Here is an 18,018-nt window from a genome sequence, read left to right as displayed (position 1 = left end):
TATGTGTATCTCAGCAGGGAACGAGGAATCAACTCTGTACTTTGCGAGGAACGCCCGACGTCATAATTAGCAAATTTAGGGAAAAGTTTCATCACGGACGATGATGTATGTTATGTCACTAATTGCTCTCTTCGACAACTTTCGGATCCCTTTTAATGAAGTACATCGTTTTATTTAAACGAAGGGTCGTTTTTTGATATCTCGGCAGATAAAAATTGAAGGGTAATAAACAAACAGAATAATAGTGGCCTGGCTGGCCTCAATTTGTTGTTCATTTAGTAATCTTGAAGGCCTTGTAAAATATTATGTATAGACGACGCAACATCCATACTAAGATACGACCATATACCCTGAGGACAGATTAAAAGCCTACTAATGATTCTCTTCTGTGTAGGAGGGCGTGCAGAAACGTAATTCACCCCTAATTTGTATGTGAAAATTCTTGAAGCTTTTTAAAGAAAACAAACCTTATTAACATACTGCATCTTTATTCTGCATGTCTACATATTCAGCACTCTGCCGTTAGAAGCCTCGTAATTGTAGCGTGTAATATGGCGGTATGTGACGTAACTATACTGCAAAAATGGTTCAAATGGCTCTGAACACTATGGGACTCAACTGCTGTGGTCATAAGTCCCCTAGAACTTAGAACTACTTAAACCTAACTAACCTAAGGACAGCACACAACACCCAGCCATCACGAGGCAGAGAAAATCCCTGACCCCGCCGGGAATCGAACCCGGGAACTATATTGCTGCGTGAGAAATATAGTGCTGTAATCGAGTTTCGATTTCGAAGAGATTGTCCAAAATGAAGCGTCTTCTCCCTCAGCATGACAATCCCAGACCACACACGGGCACTACTCCAGCTGCAACAATCTGACGCCTTGGAATCACTGTCCTCGATCGTCCTCCATACAGTCCCGACTTGGTCCCACCCGATTTTCGTCGGTTTTCAGAACTTAAGGACCACTTTCGACGACTTCACTTTGATAGTGACGAAGCGGTGCAAGGAGAGGTGAGGTTGTGTCTTCGTCAATATAGTCAAACATTCCACAGTGTCGGTGTCAAGAACCTGGTCTCTCGTTTGGAGGAATGTGTTGCTCGCCAGGGCGACTTTTGTGACTTTGTGACTACGTTGAGAAATAAATAAGTAGACATGAAGAATGAAGATGTAGAATGTTAATAACATTTGTTTTATTTAAAAAGCTTTACGAGTTTTCATATATAAATTCGGAAGCTTTTCAGCACGCCCTCGATATTACGGCTGAGCCTGTAACACACGACACTTCATAATCACTGCTCGCGTGAGACTTATTACTTTATCTTGTGACAATCCGTTCTCCTTAACTTTCTAAACGCTTTATAGGTCCCTTTCAAGTCCCAGGCAAAATGCAATGCAATACAGAGAACATTTAAAATGGGGCGACAATACAGCTTCCATCTGTATAAAGACATATTTAGAAAGCCTTACTACGAACACATTAAACAGAATTGGATAGTTAACCGAAGTCCCTAACCACTGTGAAATGGTACGAGAAGTTGCTAACAACAACTTATACTACCATCTAACCTGCTGAATTTGATAAGAGTATAAATTTCCCTATGATCCCCTTATCTGTTCCTATAGAGAACTATGTTGGATTAAGACACAAATCGCACAATTCGTCGTATACCCAGTAATCAAAATCTCAGTACCAATGAAACAGTCGATACTTTCACTCTAGATCACTTTATCAACCATCTCAACACCGGAGTTCATGCATAATTTTCCTATATTACAAGCACTGCAAAAACCGAATAGTGTGCTCTACAGATAGAACAACATACACACCATCTGACTAAAAGGGTTAAAACTGGAAGAAGTCAGTAGCCGAGCGGTTCTAGGTGCTACAGTCTGGAACCGCGCGACCGCTACGGTCGCAGGTTCGAATCCTGCCTCGGACATGGATGTCTGTGATGTCCTTAGGTTAGTTAGATTTAAGTAGTTCTAAGTTCTAGGGGACTGATGACCACGGCAGTTAAGTCCCATAGTGCTCAGAGCATTTTTTTGTTTTTTGGAAGAAGTCAGCGATCGTCCACCATATTAACGCTGTGAGCCATCAGAAATTGTTGCTCAAAGCCATTGACGCGTTTTCACCATTGTATCATTTTTCTTTTACTTATTGTCGTTTTAGTTTGTGTACTATAACTGTTATGACCTTAAGAGATTATGAATCTTCGCGTGCAAGTGCAAAGTGGCTACCTTGTGTGCTGCGTCTGTTCCGTTGTAAAAGTACATGGGAAGCCTCTAATCTAATCAGAAAAAGTAACAAGCTCAATAAACAGAAGGGTGAAAAACATACAGACTGCATCAAGAACCGGTTCCGGCCAATTAGGCTATCATCCTATAACAACTGGGTAGGTACAGCTGTCGCTTTACAAGGCGAGGTTGTATTGGAGGTGATACATGTGCGCTTCCCGTTCTGGCCTTTGAACTGACATACTTTGTCAGTTATTGAGGAGTCCACAGCTTAAAGTGTACTCCGAATTACAATGTAACGTGGCATTTTTCACACGTACAAATCATTACTACGTGAAAGTAGCCGTAAGTGTGAGTAAAAAGTCTTTGGAGCGACTGAGGACTGAACGCTGAACTTTTGAATCTGTAGTGTGACACGTAAATACTTATACATCTAGCCATACGATCAAGTGACAAGCATTCATAAGACTGCTAGTCTGCAAGAAAATCAAACTTTGAAAATTAGAGTGCCAACGGCCTTGCCGCAGTAGTAACACCGGTTCCCGTCAGATCACCGAAGTAAAGCGCTGTCGGGCTTGGCTAGGACTTGGATGGGTGACCGTCCAAGTCTGGCGAGCATTGTTGGCAAGCACGGTGCCCTAATCCCTTGTGAGGGCAACTGAGGAGCCACTTGATCGAGGAATAGCGTTTCCAGTCACGAAAACTGACAACGGCTAGGAGAACGGTACACTGACCACATGCCCCTCCATTTCTGCGTTCAGTGAGACCAGTGGGTTGAGGATGACACGGCGGTCGGTCGGTAGCTTTGGGCCCTCCGAGGCCTGTTCGGACGGGAGAGAGAGAGAGAGAAAGAGAGAGAGAGAGAGAGAGAGAGAGGAGGGGGGGTCGAGGGAGAGTGGCCTTTACTTGTGGTGTGGTACAAATAAATAGTAAATAATGAAGCTAGGAAAGGATATCATTTTACATCGCGAGTAGTAGTCACTGTACGTAGGAGATGTTGTTACTGTGGTTTTCAATAAATTCTCCATGCTAGTCTACCCACTGCAAGTGCATTCACCTCTAAACAATAACAAAACTGGCATCCACTCGAAAGTGCTTAGTGTGAAGCTCTCTCTCTCTCTCTCTCTCTCTCTCTCTCTCTCTCTCTCCCTCTCTCTCTCCCTCTCTCTCCCTCCCTCCATCCCTCCCCCCCTCCCCCTCCCTCCCTCCCTCCCTCCCTCCCTCCCTCCCTCCCAAAAGACACTTCCCTCCTTACCAGATGAACTATTATTTGATGTCTTAGTATGTGTCCTATCAAACTATCCTTCTGTAAGTCAATTTGTACCGGAGAGCTCTTTTCTGCCCATTTCGTTTCGATGTCTCTTCATCAGTTACTCGATCTTATGGACACAATATTTCAGTGTAAACGTGATACGGCCTTTCGTCTCAGCATACGAATGGACCGCAGTTTTCATCGTAAGAGACACATATATAAAATGCGGAAGGGTGAAGCATAAACTAATGATGTTAGACGAGGGCAGGGGTCGTTATGCAAAATTTTCCAGATAACCACAGATCGAAAATGCATGTCATGGAGCAGCAGTCATAGAACTACGGCAATTCAGCGGCGAGAGTGCCGAAGTTTCTCCACTAAGAGTTGGTCAAAATAATTTGTTATGGCAGCGACAATCGTTTGGAACATGCCAGGAAGTCTCTAGAGGTATACAAATTATTTAGTAGTGATTTTGGTTGATTTTCGAAAGCAAGTGTTTAAACTTAATTTCTGTTTTCTTTTTCGCCATTCATATTTATTAAATCCCTGTTGTTGTTAAAATAAAAGTTCATTTATACACTTTGTGCATCAGCAAGAATTAAAACGTGTGGCATTTGGATCTGATTATCTAACATTGCACCTTACAGTACTACAAGTGGACTATCTTGCAGCAGCACTGTTCCTGTAGTACAGTATATTATCTTAAGAAATTGATAGACTTACTTTACTTTTGGCCTATTTAATCTAGCAGTCAAGCTTTATCCAGTTAACGTCGCAGAAAATTAGCATCTAACGTAACAAGCCGTGAATGGTATTTTAAAGTTTTCCTAGCTTTACTGCTCGGCTGAAACTCATATCTTTAGCTAATTTAATTACTACATTTACATCTACCTCTACATCCATACTGTGCAAGAAAACCGTAGACGGCATGACAGAAGCTACCTTGTACCACTGCTAGTCATTTCCTTTCCTGTTTCACTCGCAAACAGAACAAATGAGAAACGAGTGTGTGAATGCTTCCGTACGAACACTAGCTTCTCTTATCTTAGTGATACTCAGGAGCAATGTATGTTGGCGGCGTTAGAATCGTTCTGCGGTCAGTAACAAATGCCGATTCTCTAAATTTTTTTAAATAGTGTTCCGCGAAAAGAACGACGTTTTCCGTCAAGGTATTCCTATTTGAATTCACGAAGCACCTCTGTAACACTCGCGTGATGATCCAATTTACCGGTAACAAATCTAGCAGCACGGTTCTGAATTTCTTCGATTTCTTCGTTTAATACGACCTCGTGTGCATCTCAAATGCTCGAGCAGTCCTCAATAACTGTGTGCTTTGGCATTAAGAGAAATTAACTGGGACAAGTTAGTTAAAATGCACACAATTTCGCGCACTCGTCGATGATCGAATGCCGTTTTATGGCTGAGGTGCATTGCCGACAGACGTTTATTCGGAAAAGTTTGCTCGGTTCGACGTCCGCTATTCTGCTCAGATACTATCTGGTTGATTTCTCCACCATGTATATATTGCTCAGAATGGTGGCAAACTAATGAATAATGATACATCACATTTCTTGCACAGTATTTCCCTCTGGATGCCAATCAACAGTAACCTAAGTTCAAAATGTCAGACGAAATTAGGAAAGAAATGTAAAAGGAGAATCAACTGTAGTGTGAAGCATTTGAGAAGCACCGGCATGCGTAAGAAATATTTGTAGGCAGTAGGTAGAAAATGTAACAAACTCAGGAAAATTAGGATCATAAACAAAGGAAAAAAGTTAGTAGCGGGCTTGACGTGTAGCAGTACAGCTGAGATTGCAGACCTTGGCGCGCAGGGTGCGTGTCTGCGCCAAGTATTAGGCAACCGCGAATCGTCCCGGAAGCGGTAGTTACCGCATTATTGAGGCAGTCACCAATGCGTCACGGATACCTCTCGAGGTTTCCACGTTCAATTAGGCCCGCACGAGTGCTGCCTGTGAGGGACTCTTGACTGCCGGCGGATGACACAACCTACCAAAGCCCTCCTCTTGCCCTATTGTTCAGTGAGGAAGGTGGCGCACTGGGCTCAGAACCGAGAGGGCCGAGGTTCAGAGCCTCCTCCGGTCACCCACATAACGTTCTTTGCGGTTTTGTTAAATTATTGTAGGCTCATACCGAAGAAAAGGGCGCGGCCGATTTCCCATACAATCCGTCCCCTATCTGACCTTGTCGATGATGGTACCGAGCGAGATGGCGTATTGGCTAGCACAGTGGACTCACATTGGGGAGGACGGCGGTTCAAAGTCGCGTCCGGCCATCCTGATTTACGTTGTCTGTGATTTCCCTAAATCGCTTCAGACAAATGACGTGATGGTTCCTTTGAAAGGGCACGGCCGATTTCCTTCCCCATCCTTCCCTAATCCGAGCTTGTGCTCAATCTCTAATGACCTCGTTGTCGACGGGACGTTAAACACTGATCTCCTCCTCCTCCTCCTCCTCCTCCTCCTCCTCGACGGCGGGGTATTAAACCCTAATCTTCCTTCCTTACGTACTCGTCCGACAGGCTTTCCAAGCATCTGGCAAGACGGGAATCAGTTTGAATAAATCGTCCTTGTTACCCTGTTCAGAAGTAAACTTGAGGAACGAGAGTCACACTGAGGCAGTACACCTTAAAATTAAAACCCTAGAAAAGCGACCTCACTTATTCATCACACATTTCTTTGGAGGCCTTCCTAAATATTCTAAATATATCATTTGAGGTAACAAAATGGTTCAAATGGTCCTGAGCACTATGGGACTTAACATCTGAGGTCATCAATTCTCTAGATCTTAGAACTACTTACACCTAACTAACCTAAGGATATCACACACGTCCATGCCCGAGGCAGGATTCGAACCTGCGACCGTAGCGGTGGCTCGGTTACAGACTGAATTTGAGATAACAACTCTAGTAGTAATACCTGTAGATGCTTGCACCAGTCCTGTGAGACATGTATCTCAATTTTTAAGGTTCAACACCTCAATCGCTAAAAACGGAAACCTTATACGAATCACTTCGTTGTACGTCTGTTGGTTAAGACGCGTTTTCTCAGGAACGGGCAGTGGTATCAAGTTAAAGTTTCTGTTAAACATTAAGGACTACAGTCCGTTGTGGTGTAAAAAGTTGAAACAATCATAAGCTACAGACATTGATGTCAGATAATTTGAACCTCGCAAACTCGCTAATCACAACCTATAGATGAGCAATTATACAGGGTGTTCGGAAATACTCGTTACGAACTTCTAGGGCTTGTAGAAGGGAGTGAGTACATAATATTCTGAGCAGGAACCCATGTCCGGAAACGTACCGTTTCCATTCAACGACGATTTCAATTCGGATGTGTAACTCGTGCGCGTCTGCTGAGAGAGTGAAAAAAATGGTTCAAATGGTTCTGAGCACTGAGACTTAATCTGAGGTTATTAGTCCCCTAGAACTTACAACTACTTAAACCTAACTAACCTAAGGACGTCACACACATCCATGCCCGAGGCAGAATTCGAACCTGCGACCGTAGCGGTCGCGCGGTTCCAGACTGAGACGCCTAGAACCGCTCGGTCACACCGGCCGGCTGAAGAGAGTAAAAAGTCTGAGTTGTTTGTCCTCGTTTGCAGTACGGTAGTTGTGTACTACGTCAGACGACCACCTGATGTCACTTAACGCCTGGAAATGTGTTTTCAGCATCATGATGGACCAGCTCACTTCTGACATTTGGCTCGGACGCATCTCAAAATACGATATGGTGAAAGACTGATAGGCAGAGGTTGTCCAACCCCGTGGATCGCCGGATGTAACTCCTATGGACTATTTCTTGTGGGGTTCTATGCAAAGTTTAATTTATGAGACTCCTGTAGAGACAGGCGAAGGTCTGCTGGTACGAGTTCTGGCCGCTGCAATAGAAATCGAAGACACACCAGGTGGAATGGAGAGAGTGTACCAGAAGAACATGCTTCGTAGGTAGAATGTCTGTAGCGTTGGTGGTCGCCACATCGAACCGTCGTTGCAATGCAGCAATAGTGTTCTGTACGTACAGTACTCTGTGTTCTTTTTTCTTTTGGAATAAAGTAAATACGTAATGTTTCACTATCAATATTAACAAATGTGCTGAAGTGATAAATGGGTGTGCCGTTGTTTCCTTTTGAATTGTTACCTAATAACTGTACTGCTTCACGCCTAAGTCAGTTCCTCGCGCAGAAGAACCAAAGAAACTGATACACCTGCCTAATAACGCCTCGAGCACTCAGAACTGCCGCAACACGACGTGGCATGGACTCGACTAATGTCTGAAGTAGAGCTGGAGGGAACTGGCACCACGTATCCTGCAGTTCTGTCCATAAATCGGTAAGAGTACGACGGGGGGGGGGGGGGGGTTGTTCAGTGTTCATGACTGGAGAGTTTGGTGGCCAGCGGAAGTGTTTAAACTCAAGAGAGTAAGAGAGTTTTGCTGGAGCCATACTGCCATACTATAGCAATTCTAGACGTGTGGGGTGTCACATTGTCCTGCTAGAATTGCCCAAGTCCGTCGAAATGCACAATGAACATGAATGTATGCAGGTGATAAGACAGGATGCTTACGTACCTGTCACCTGCAAGAGTCGTATCTTCACGTGTCAGGGGTCCCATATCACTTCAACTGCTCATACCCCACACCATTACAGAGCCTCCACCAGCTTGAATAGCCACGTGCTGACGTGCAGGGTCCGTGGATTCATGAGACTGTCCCCATACAAGTACACGTCCATCCGTTCGATACAATTTGAAACGAGACTCGTCCGACCAGGCAACATGTTTCAGTCATCAACCGTCCAATGTACGGCGCAAGATATCGAATTTTTTTCTTAACTGTTATTGCTCTGCACAAACTACCCTGCAACACCCTTACAAGCGTTTCACACTGTTTCTGACCATCCTGCATATTCGTTGATTGTGGCGAATGGAAAATTAAATAAGCCTGAAATTTATCACGTTTCTGTTGCAATCAAAACGTTTCATATCAACTGAAAAATCACACACACACACACACACACACACACACACACACACACACACACACACACACACACACACACAAGACTATAAAGCAGAAAATAATTATTTAAACTATAAACTGATATAACACGGTTTTAAAACGGGTTAGAAAGTATAAAATAATATCTCGTGGCTCCATGCAGATTCCTGACCACATACAGATAGTCCTGAAAATTTATGCTGGTAAATTTTTAGTAGCTACGGCAACGAAAAACTTTGGTGCATTTAACAAAAAATAGCAAGGAGATAGGTAGTAGCTGTTCTGAAAAATCATACAGCATTTCATATCTTTGAAGTGCAATACAATTTTTAGTGACATGGGTGAACTGTTCATCCATTATGTATGTTTGGAGCATATGGGCGCTCAGCAGCGGGTTATCAGCGCCCTTACAAATGAATGTGGCTAAAATCTCGAAAATTGTTTCACACTCACGCACTCGAATCAATCACGCAATCACTCTATCTCACATGCGTTAAAACAACGGAGATAGGGTAAAAGTAACTACACATGAGATAAAAACACAAGTAAAACGATAAAGAGCTAAAAGAAAAGTAAAGGCAAATGTTATTGGCTGACTACTTACAAAAAATATGTGTGCGCCAGTCACATTAAAACCATCTCCCTAAGATCTTGGGAAAGACGTCGGCTAACTCAAAAATCTTTAAAACTCGAACCACATTCATTTGAATGTTACTTAAAATAGAGAACAGATCAGTCTGCAAATCCGCCGCGGCCTGCTGGTTGGAAAATAAACCAGAGTCCAATAAAATGTGGCGCACAGTGGTCTGTACGCCACTATTCATGCATTAGTTATCTGTTGCATACGCCCCACATTTTTTGTTTTACATTTTATGAGTATTGTCGTAGCTGTTAAAAATTCACTAGCAGAAATTTTCAGGACAATTTAGACGGATTTAGGAATCTGAATGAGGCTGGGAGAAATTTTTATACTTTTCAGTCCGTTTTTAAATCCTGGTATAGTAACGTTTTTCGTTTAGATAATTGTTCTTAATTGAGACTAGTTCATAAGCCTAACTCGTAAAGAGTTATGCAAATCAGTTTCAACATAATACTGTTCCGAGAGTGGTACGCCGGCCGCGGTTGCCGTGCGGTTCTGGCGCTGCAGTCCGGAACCGCGAGGCTGCTACGGTCGCAGGTTCGAATCCTGCCTCGGGCATGGGTGTGTGTGATGTCCTTAGGTTAGTTAGGTTTAAGTAGTTCTATGTTCTAGGGGACTTACGACCTAAGCTGTTGAGTCCCATAGTGCTCAGAGCCATTTGAACCATTTTTTTTTAGAGTGGTACGCCTACCTAAGGAATGTGGTGAGCTGATTAATCTCACGGAAACACTTGGGAGAAAAAAAAAGACATTCAGTTTCGTAGTACACACACACACACACACACACACACACGCACGCACGCACGCACGCACGCACGCACGCGCGCGCGCGCGCGGAAGGAAAGCGATTGGAATCCCAAAAGCCCATCATGTCGCTCTTTTCAGTTCTGAGCTCACAGTGAGAATGTAAAGGTGGCTAGAAATTAGCGTCTCTCGCCAAGTACAAGGGCATGGCGAAAGAATTCGCCTGAAGTTATGCAATCCACATAATATAATTGTCATGCGGTTCGTTCTACACGACAATTCTCGGCCGCACTCTGCAGGGACAATGAAGATGCTCCTGTAGCGTTACCGATGGGAAGTGTTTGATCACTCACAATACAGCCCGTAATTTGTTACCCCTGAGGTTCATCTCTTCTCAAATGAACCGCTGACTATGAAGATAATATTTTGACTCAGAAAATGAGCTGCAGTCCAGAGTAGAAAATTGTCAAAAAGCACTGGTGGCTGTCTTCAATAACGAGGGAATTGAAAAGTCGGTACAACGCTACGAGAGATGCTCAAGTCTGAGCGGCGACTGGGTATAGAAGTAGCTGCAAGGTGTAGCTAAATTTTGCAAATAAAACAGTTTTGATTTTTATTGTGGTTTCCATTTCGCGACCTATCTTTCCCTACTTTCCGAATAGCCCTCGTATTTTTGAGTCCCTAGTTCATAAGAACGTGTAAGGAACTTAAAACTATCATCAACCCGAAAGTTTATTTGAACACCACAATGTTTCTTTCGAAGCGGTATGCCTTTGCCTTTCTTAGAATTTTAAACTGACTTACTCTAGTTGTAGGGGCACCCACAGCTTAACGTGGACTCCGAACTACGGTGGAACTTGGCGTTTTTCTCTAGAACAGATCATTGACAGATATGAAAAAACTGATAAGTGAGACATAAAGAGAGAAAGTCCTAGGACTTACTGGGGAACTTCGGGTTTCCTGTAGCCTTGCCTTACACCCACCACTTTCACGTTCTTTTCCAGCCTCCCTAAAACGTTGGAATATTTTATTACTGAAAGGATAGTAATACGTATTACAAAAACAAAATTAATTAGAAAAAAAGAAAGAAATAAAATCTTCTGGTTGGCTTAACTTGAAAAGAACTAAAATTAGAATCAATTTTATCAATGTTCTTGACCAGAAATATACTAGGATTAATATGTTTGTTTGCAGCTGTTAAAATCAGTTGTTATTGGTTTCTCCGTCTAAAACTTACTGCAAAATAATTAAAGAGAATTTTACACTAGATGCGTCTTGCTTTTGTTTACAAAGCATCTTCTGTGGTCATTCCGCAAATTTGATACATATTTTTGTATATTTTTGGTAGTTTTAGATAGCAGTTTATTTATAAAGTTGGTGTGCAATTTACGTATAGTGTTTCTGGCTCTTGTTTAAATGTTTTCCAAACCACTGCTTCTTCCCTGTTTGTCCGAAGAGGTTGATATCAAAAGGAACTTCTGCTAGTAAAGAGGAAAAGAGCAGTGGTTTTGAGAATATGTAAACAAGAGTCAGAAGCACCGTAAGTAAACTGCACATCAACTTTATAAACAAAATGCTGTTTTTAATCTAAAACAATTAAAATGTACAAATATATGTATCCAATTCGCAGAATGACCACATCAGATGCTTTGTAAATAAAAGCGAAACGCGTCTGGTGTAAAATTCACTTTAATTAGTTGCAGTAAGCTTAAGACGGAGAAACCAGTAATAATTGATATACTAGGACTGTTTAAGAGTGTGGAAAATGCCGTCCATAAAGATTGAAAAAAGTATTTCGTACCTCTGGTGGAGCTTCCACTCCAATTCGATTGCTGTATATGGAGAGGTAGCTTACGAAATCGTTTATTGTTAGGTTGTTAGTCGTAAGTATCTACTGCACATAGTGCCTTGCGAACCATTAATTGCTTTTGTGCTGTCGGGCTCTCGGGAAAAAATTCCAGTTCCAGAATTTGGTTTATATCGATAGAGTGGGACGTCGTTCTGTTTATGAACGCCAACTTCTAACTAGTTCCATATCAGATATGGATATGTTCCTTGCGTAAAAACTTATGTGCTATTTTGTCTATCGCGTGACCATTTTGTCGTTTCTCAAGATTGGAAATAACCTAAGTGACTGTGTCATAACACCTCGCTTCCCACTAAGCCACCCAGTCACAATAACTACCCATAACCTTAAATGTCTGAACGAAGTGACAAAAGGAAGGGCATCCGGTCGCGCCTTAAATTAACCGTGCCAAATCCGTTAATAATAACCACACCGACCCTGCACCGCTGCGAGACAAACACACAAGAAAAAGAAGAAGACTCTCTCAGTGTGTTGATAAATCTTCACATATTTTGTTCATAAATTTTCCAATTGACGCTCTGTAATCTGTCTAGTAACTCGTTCCATGACCAGGTAGTTTAGATTCAAATTTTCCCACGAAGAGTGAGAAATCAGTATCCATACACGTCGTAAAAGTGAGTGTACGTATGCATGTATGTATGTTCCACATCTGCTCGTAAATCACTATACTGATGTCATCCAAACTTTGTATACATACCACTTACTGTCTGTAAATCATAGCTCTGAGAGTAAGAACCACAAAGGGATGAGATTGAAAAAAAGTGTAGCCCACGACGCACGAATACCCGTACTGTACTCATCCAGTATTTTATAATGAGTGCACTTAGAGACTTCCAACAATCTTTATGGTTCGCACACTGTCACTTGTTGATGGCCCAGCATTGAAATCAGCACCAATTTGCGAAAGGGTTACACTTCTGTCACGCTGAACGATTTTCTTGCGTCGTCGTTGGTCCCTTTCTTGCAGAATCTTTCTCCGGCCGCACTGATGTCGGAGATCTGATGTTTCACCCAATTTCTGATATTGACGGTACACTTGTGAAATGGTAGTAGGGGAAAATCCCCACCTCATCGCTACCTCGGAGATGTTCTGTCCCATCACTTGTACGCCGACTATAACGCCACTTCAAACCCACTTAAACCTTGATAACCTGACATTGTAGCAGCAGTAACCTATCTAACAATTGATCCTTCCTGTTTACATACCTCTGTATTTGAATACGCATACCTGTACCAGTTTCGCCGGCCGAAGTGGCCGTGCGGTTAGAGGCACTGCAGTCTGGAACCGCAAGACCGCTACGGTCGCAGGTTCGAATCCTGTCTCGGGCATGGATGTTTGTGATGTCCTTAGGTTAGTTAGGTTTAACTAGTTCTAAGTTCTAGGGGACTAGTGACCTCAGAAGTTGAGTCCCATAGTGCTCAGAGCCATTTGAACCATTTGAACCTGTACCAGTTTCTTTGGCGCTTCAGTGTGCGTATGCAGGCAAATCCACGAATAGAATGCCCATCCTAAACCAATGAAACGATTTTAACCAAATTTAGTGCCACATTAGTTACAATCTGGAATAAAATACTGGGGTAAGAATCACGAGCCTTCTATTGGGATGAGCGTGGTAATGTGGAGAGAGAATGGGTAGGAGACGATGGATACATTGGGGGGGGGGGGGCTAAGGAGGAATGACACAGATAGGGAGGAGGAGGAGAAAGGTAGAGAGAGAGAGAGAGAGAGAGAGAGAGAGAGAGAGAGAGAGAGAGAGAGAGAGGGGGGGGGTAGGGAGAAATGGACAGAGAGGGGGAGAGGAGGAAGTGGACAGAAAAAGGGATGAGGAGGAGCTGGACAGAGAGAGGGGAAGGATAAGATGGGCAGAGAAAAGGAATAGGGAGAGATGAACAAGGAGAGGGAGAGGACAGATTGACAGATAGAGGGGGGAAGAAGAGATGAACAGAGTGAGAGGCAGCAGGAAATGGACAGAGAGTGGAGAATGGAGGAGGTGGACAGAGAGAGAGAGAGAGAGAGAGAGAGAGAGAGAGAGAGAGAGAGAGGTGGGGGGAGGATGAAGGAGATGAACAGAAAGGGAGTGAAAGAGGGGATGGACAGAGAGATGGGGAAGGAGGGAATGGATTAATAGAAGATTGAAATAAATACATACCCAGGCAAGGCGGGGGTACTCAGCTAGTAAATAAAATAAAAAAAGAAATTTACGCCACACCTGGTTGGCTTGCGAGCTGTTACAGTTTCGTGAGCGGACAGCTCCGAGCGGTAGGTCGGCGGCTGGTGACCCCGACCTGCGGAGGCGGTGACGTAACCGGCGCTGGGCTGTGGGCGCAGGGCGAGGAAGGCGACGCATTATGCGAGCGCCGCTTCCGGGAAGCGCGCGGGACGCTGCCTCCGAGAAGGGCGCCTACTCGGAACCGGCGACGATGATGTATCGACACTGTGTTTGTTGTGGGCCGCACCGTTAGGGCCGGTCACCGCCTAACTGGATCATACGCCAGTCACTGCGCCCTGACTCAGCACGCCGTCGTCCCGTGTAAAGTGCTTCATTTGGCAGCGAGTCGCGAGAGCACCTCTCTCTCGGATAATAACTCGGGGAAGGGAGGTGGTCAGATTAGCGAATACGTACAGTGTGAGGCAGCTAACACAGTCCACTTCAAGATGGATAAATGCATCGGAGTGCGGTTTTCGACAAGTTATAACGGACAATATGGCAAATTTCTTGACGCTCGCAAGTAATTTGTATCTTTTATAGTCCCCGAATTACGACACAGACTTTTTTTCGAATGGAACTATACGGGGTGTTACAAAAAAGTACGGCCAAACTTTCAGGAAACATTCCTCACACACAAATAAAGAAAAGATGTTATGTCGACATGTGTCCGGAAACGCTTAATTTCCATGTTAGAGCTCATTTTAGTTTCGTTCTTCCACCTGCGCTCAATGGAGCACGTTATCATGACTTCATACGGGATACTCTACCTGTGCTGCCAGAACATGTGCCTTTACAAGTACGACACAACATGTGGTTCATGCACGATGGAGCTCCTGCACATTTCAGTCGAAGTGTTCGTGCGCTTCTCAACAACAGATTCGGTGACCGATGGATTGGTAGAGGCGGACCAATTCCATGGCCTCCACGCTCCCCTGACCTCAACCCTGTTGACTTTCATTTATGGGGGCATTTGAAAGCTCTTGTCTACGCAACCCCGGTACCAAATGTAGAGACTCTTCGTGCTCGTATTGTGGACGGCTGTGATACAATACGCTATTCTCCAGGGCTGCATCAGCGCATCAGGGATTCCATGCGACGGAGGGTGGATGCATGTATCCTCGCTAACGGAGGACAATTTGAACATTTCCTTTAACAAAGTGTTTGAAGTCACGCTGGTACGTTCTGTTGCTGTGTGTTTCCATTCCATTATTAATGTGATTTGAAGAGAAGTAATGAAATGAGCTCTAACATGGAAAGTAAGCGTTTCCGGACACATGTTCACATAACATATTTTATTTCTTTGTGTGTGAGGAATGTTTCCTGAAAGTTTGGCCTACCTTTTTGTAACACCCTGTAGACTCGTTTCTATGGCATTTGAAAGAAGCTTCTATGAGACCTTCAAAAACATAACACATATGTGATTGATCGAATGGTATCAAGATAACAGCGCCGCAAACCACAGTCCCCTCTTCAGGAGAACAGGTTCCACAAACGCCTGCACTATTATACATATACCAAATGTAAGAAAACACGTAAGTCAGGTACATTTCGTGCGTTTATCATTACGGCATTCGTATCAATTCCTCAAAATGTTGACCATGAGCAGTGCTACACGCTATAAAGTGATTCTGGAGAAGCAATACTGCACAGTGGATTCATCTGGAGTTAACGGAGCATAGGCCTATGTTACACTCCTGGAAATTGAAATAAGAACACCGTGAATTCATTGTCCCAGGAAGGGGAAACTTTGTTGACACATTCCTGGGGTCAGATACATCACATGATCACACTGACAGAACCACAGGCACATAGACACAGGCAACAGAGCATGCACAATGTCGGCACTAGTACAGTGTATATCCACCTTTCGCAGCAATGCAGGCTGCTATTCTCCCATGGAGACGATCGTAGAGATGCTGGATGTAGTCCTGTGGAACGGCTTGCCATGCCATTTCCACCTGGCGCCTCAGTTGGACCAGCGTTCGTGCTGGACGTGCAGACCGCGTGAGACGACGCTTCATCCAGTCCCAAACATGCTCAATGGGGGACAGATCCCGAGATCTTGCTGGCCAGGGTAGTTGACTTACACCTTCTAGAGCACGTTGGGTGGCACGGGATACATGCGGACGTGCATTGTCCTGTTGGAACAGCAAGTTCCCTTGCCGGTCTAGGAATGGTAGAACGATGGGTTCGATGACGGTTTGGATGTACCGTGCACTATTCAGTGTCCCCTCGACGATCACCAGTGGTGTACGGCCAGTGTAGGAGATCGCTCCCCACACCATGATGCCGGGTGTTGGCCCTGTGTGCCTCGGTCGTATGCAGTCCTGAATGTGGCGCTCACCTGCACGTCGCCAAACACGCATATGACCATCATTGGCACCAAGGCAGAAGCGACTCTCATCGCTGAAGACGACACGTCTCCATTCGTCCCTCCATTCACGCCTGTCGCGACACCACTGGAGGCGGGCTGCACGATGTTGGGGCGTGAGCGGAAGACGGCCTAACGGTGTGCGGGACCGTAGCCCAGCTTCATGGAGACGGTTGCGAATGGTCCTCGCCGATACCCCAGGAGCAACAGTGTCCCTAATTTGCTGGGAAGTGGCGGTGCGGTCCCCTACGGCACTGCGTAGGATCCTACGGTCTTGGCGTGCATCCGTGCGTCGCTGAGGTCCGGTCCCAGGTCGACGGGCACGTGCACCTTCCGCCGACCACTGGCGACAACATCGATGTACTGTGGAGACCTCACGCCCCACGTGTTGAGCAATTCGGCGGTACGTCCACCCGGCCTCCCGCATGCCCACTATACGCCCTCGCTCAAAGTCCGTCAACTGCACATACGGTTCACGTCCACGCTGTCGCGGCATGCTACCAGTGTTAAAGACTGCGATGGAGCTCCGTATGCCACCGCAAACTGGCTGGCACTGACGGCGGCGGTGCACAAATGCTTCGCAGCTAGCGCCATTGGACGGCCAACACCGCGGTTCCTGGTGTGTCCGCTGTGCCGTGCGTGTGATCATTGCTTGTACAGCCCTCTCGCAGTGTCCGGAGCAAGTATGGTGGGTCTGACACACCGGTGTCAATGTGTGTTTTTTTTTCCATTTCCAGGAGTGTATAAGGCATTTCATGTCTTCGGAAGTCGTCGGTGTTTCTTAATATGCCTCTTGTTTTAATTTTCGCAACATCCCCGTTTTCAAGAAGAGACGTCGAACAGATGTGCAGAACTATAGACCTATATCTCTAGCGTCCATCAGTTGTAGACTTTTGGAACACGTATTATGTTCGAGTATAATGACTTCTCAGGAGACTAGAAATCTACTCTGTAGGAGTCGGCATGAGCTTCGTAAAAGACGATCGGGGGTAAATCCCAGCTCGCGCTATTCGTCCACGAGACTCAGAGGGCCATAGACACTGGTTCCCAGGTAGATGCCGTGTTTCTCGACTTCCGCTAGGCGTTTGATATAGTTCCCCACAGTCGTTTAATGAACAAAGTGAGAGCATATGGACTACCAAACCAATTGTGTGATTGGATTGAACGTTTCCTAGAAAACAGAACGCAGCATGTCATACTCAATGGAGAGAAGTCTTCCCAAGTAAGAGTAATTTCAGGTGTGCCGCAGGGGAGTGTCGTAGGACCGTTGCTATTCACAATATACATAAATGACCTTCTGGATAACATCGTAAGTTCACTGAGGATTTTTGCGGATGATGCTGTAGTATATCGAGAGCTTGTAACAATAGAAAATTGTACTGAAATGCAGGAGGATCTGCAGGGAATGGCAATTGAATCTCAATGTAGACAAGTGTAATGTGATGCGAATGCATAGAAAGATACTTTATCATTTAGCTACACTATAGCAGGTCAGCAACTGGAAGCAGTTAATTCCATAAATTATCTGTGAGTTGGCATTACGAGTGATTTAATATGGAATGACCATATAAAATTAATCGTCGGTAAAGCAGATGCCAGACTGAGATTCATTGGAAGAATCCTAAGGAAATGCAATCCGAAAACAAAGGAAGTAGGTTACAGCACACTTGTTC

General features: G+C 44.6%; 1 long non-coding RNA gene and 1 pseudogene across 1 annotated transcript in view; both read left to right on the top strand.

Annotated features, from left to right (window-relative positions):
• The window catches only part of LOC126184912 (uncharacterized), a 495,668-nt gene that overhangs the window by 81,652 nt on the left and 395,998 nt on the right, over window positions 1-18,018 (top strand). The window lies entirely within an intron of this gene.
• LOC126185761 (5S ribosomal RNA) lies at window positions 2,750-2,868 on the top strand (annotated as a pseudogene).

The sequence above is a fragment of the Schistocerca cancellata genome, chromosome 4, assembly GCF_023864275.1.
Source record: "Schistocerca cancellata isolate TAMUIC-IGC-003103 chromosome 4, iqSchCanc2.1, whole genome shotgun sequence".
Classification (NCBI taxonomy): Eukaryota; Metazoa; Arthropoda; class Insecta; order Orthoptera; family Acrididae; genus Schistocerca; species Schistocerca cancellata.
The sequence above is the reverse complement of the archived record's forward strand: the minus strand, read 5'-3'. Positions and strand labels throughout refer to the sequence as shown.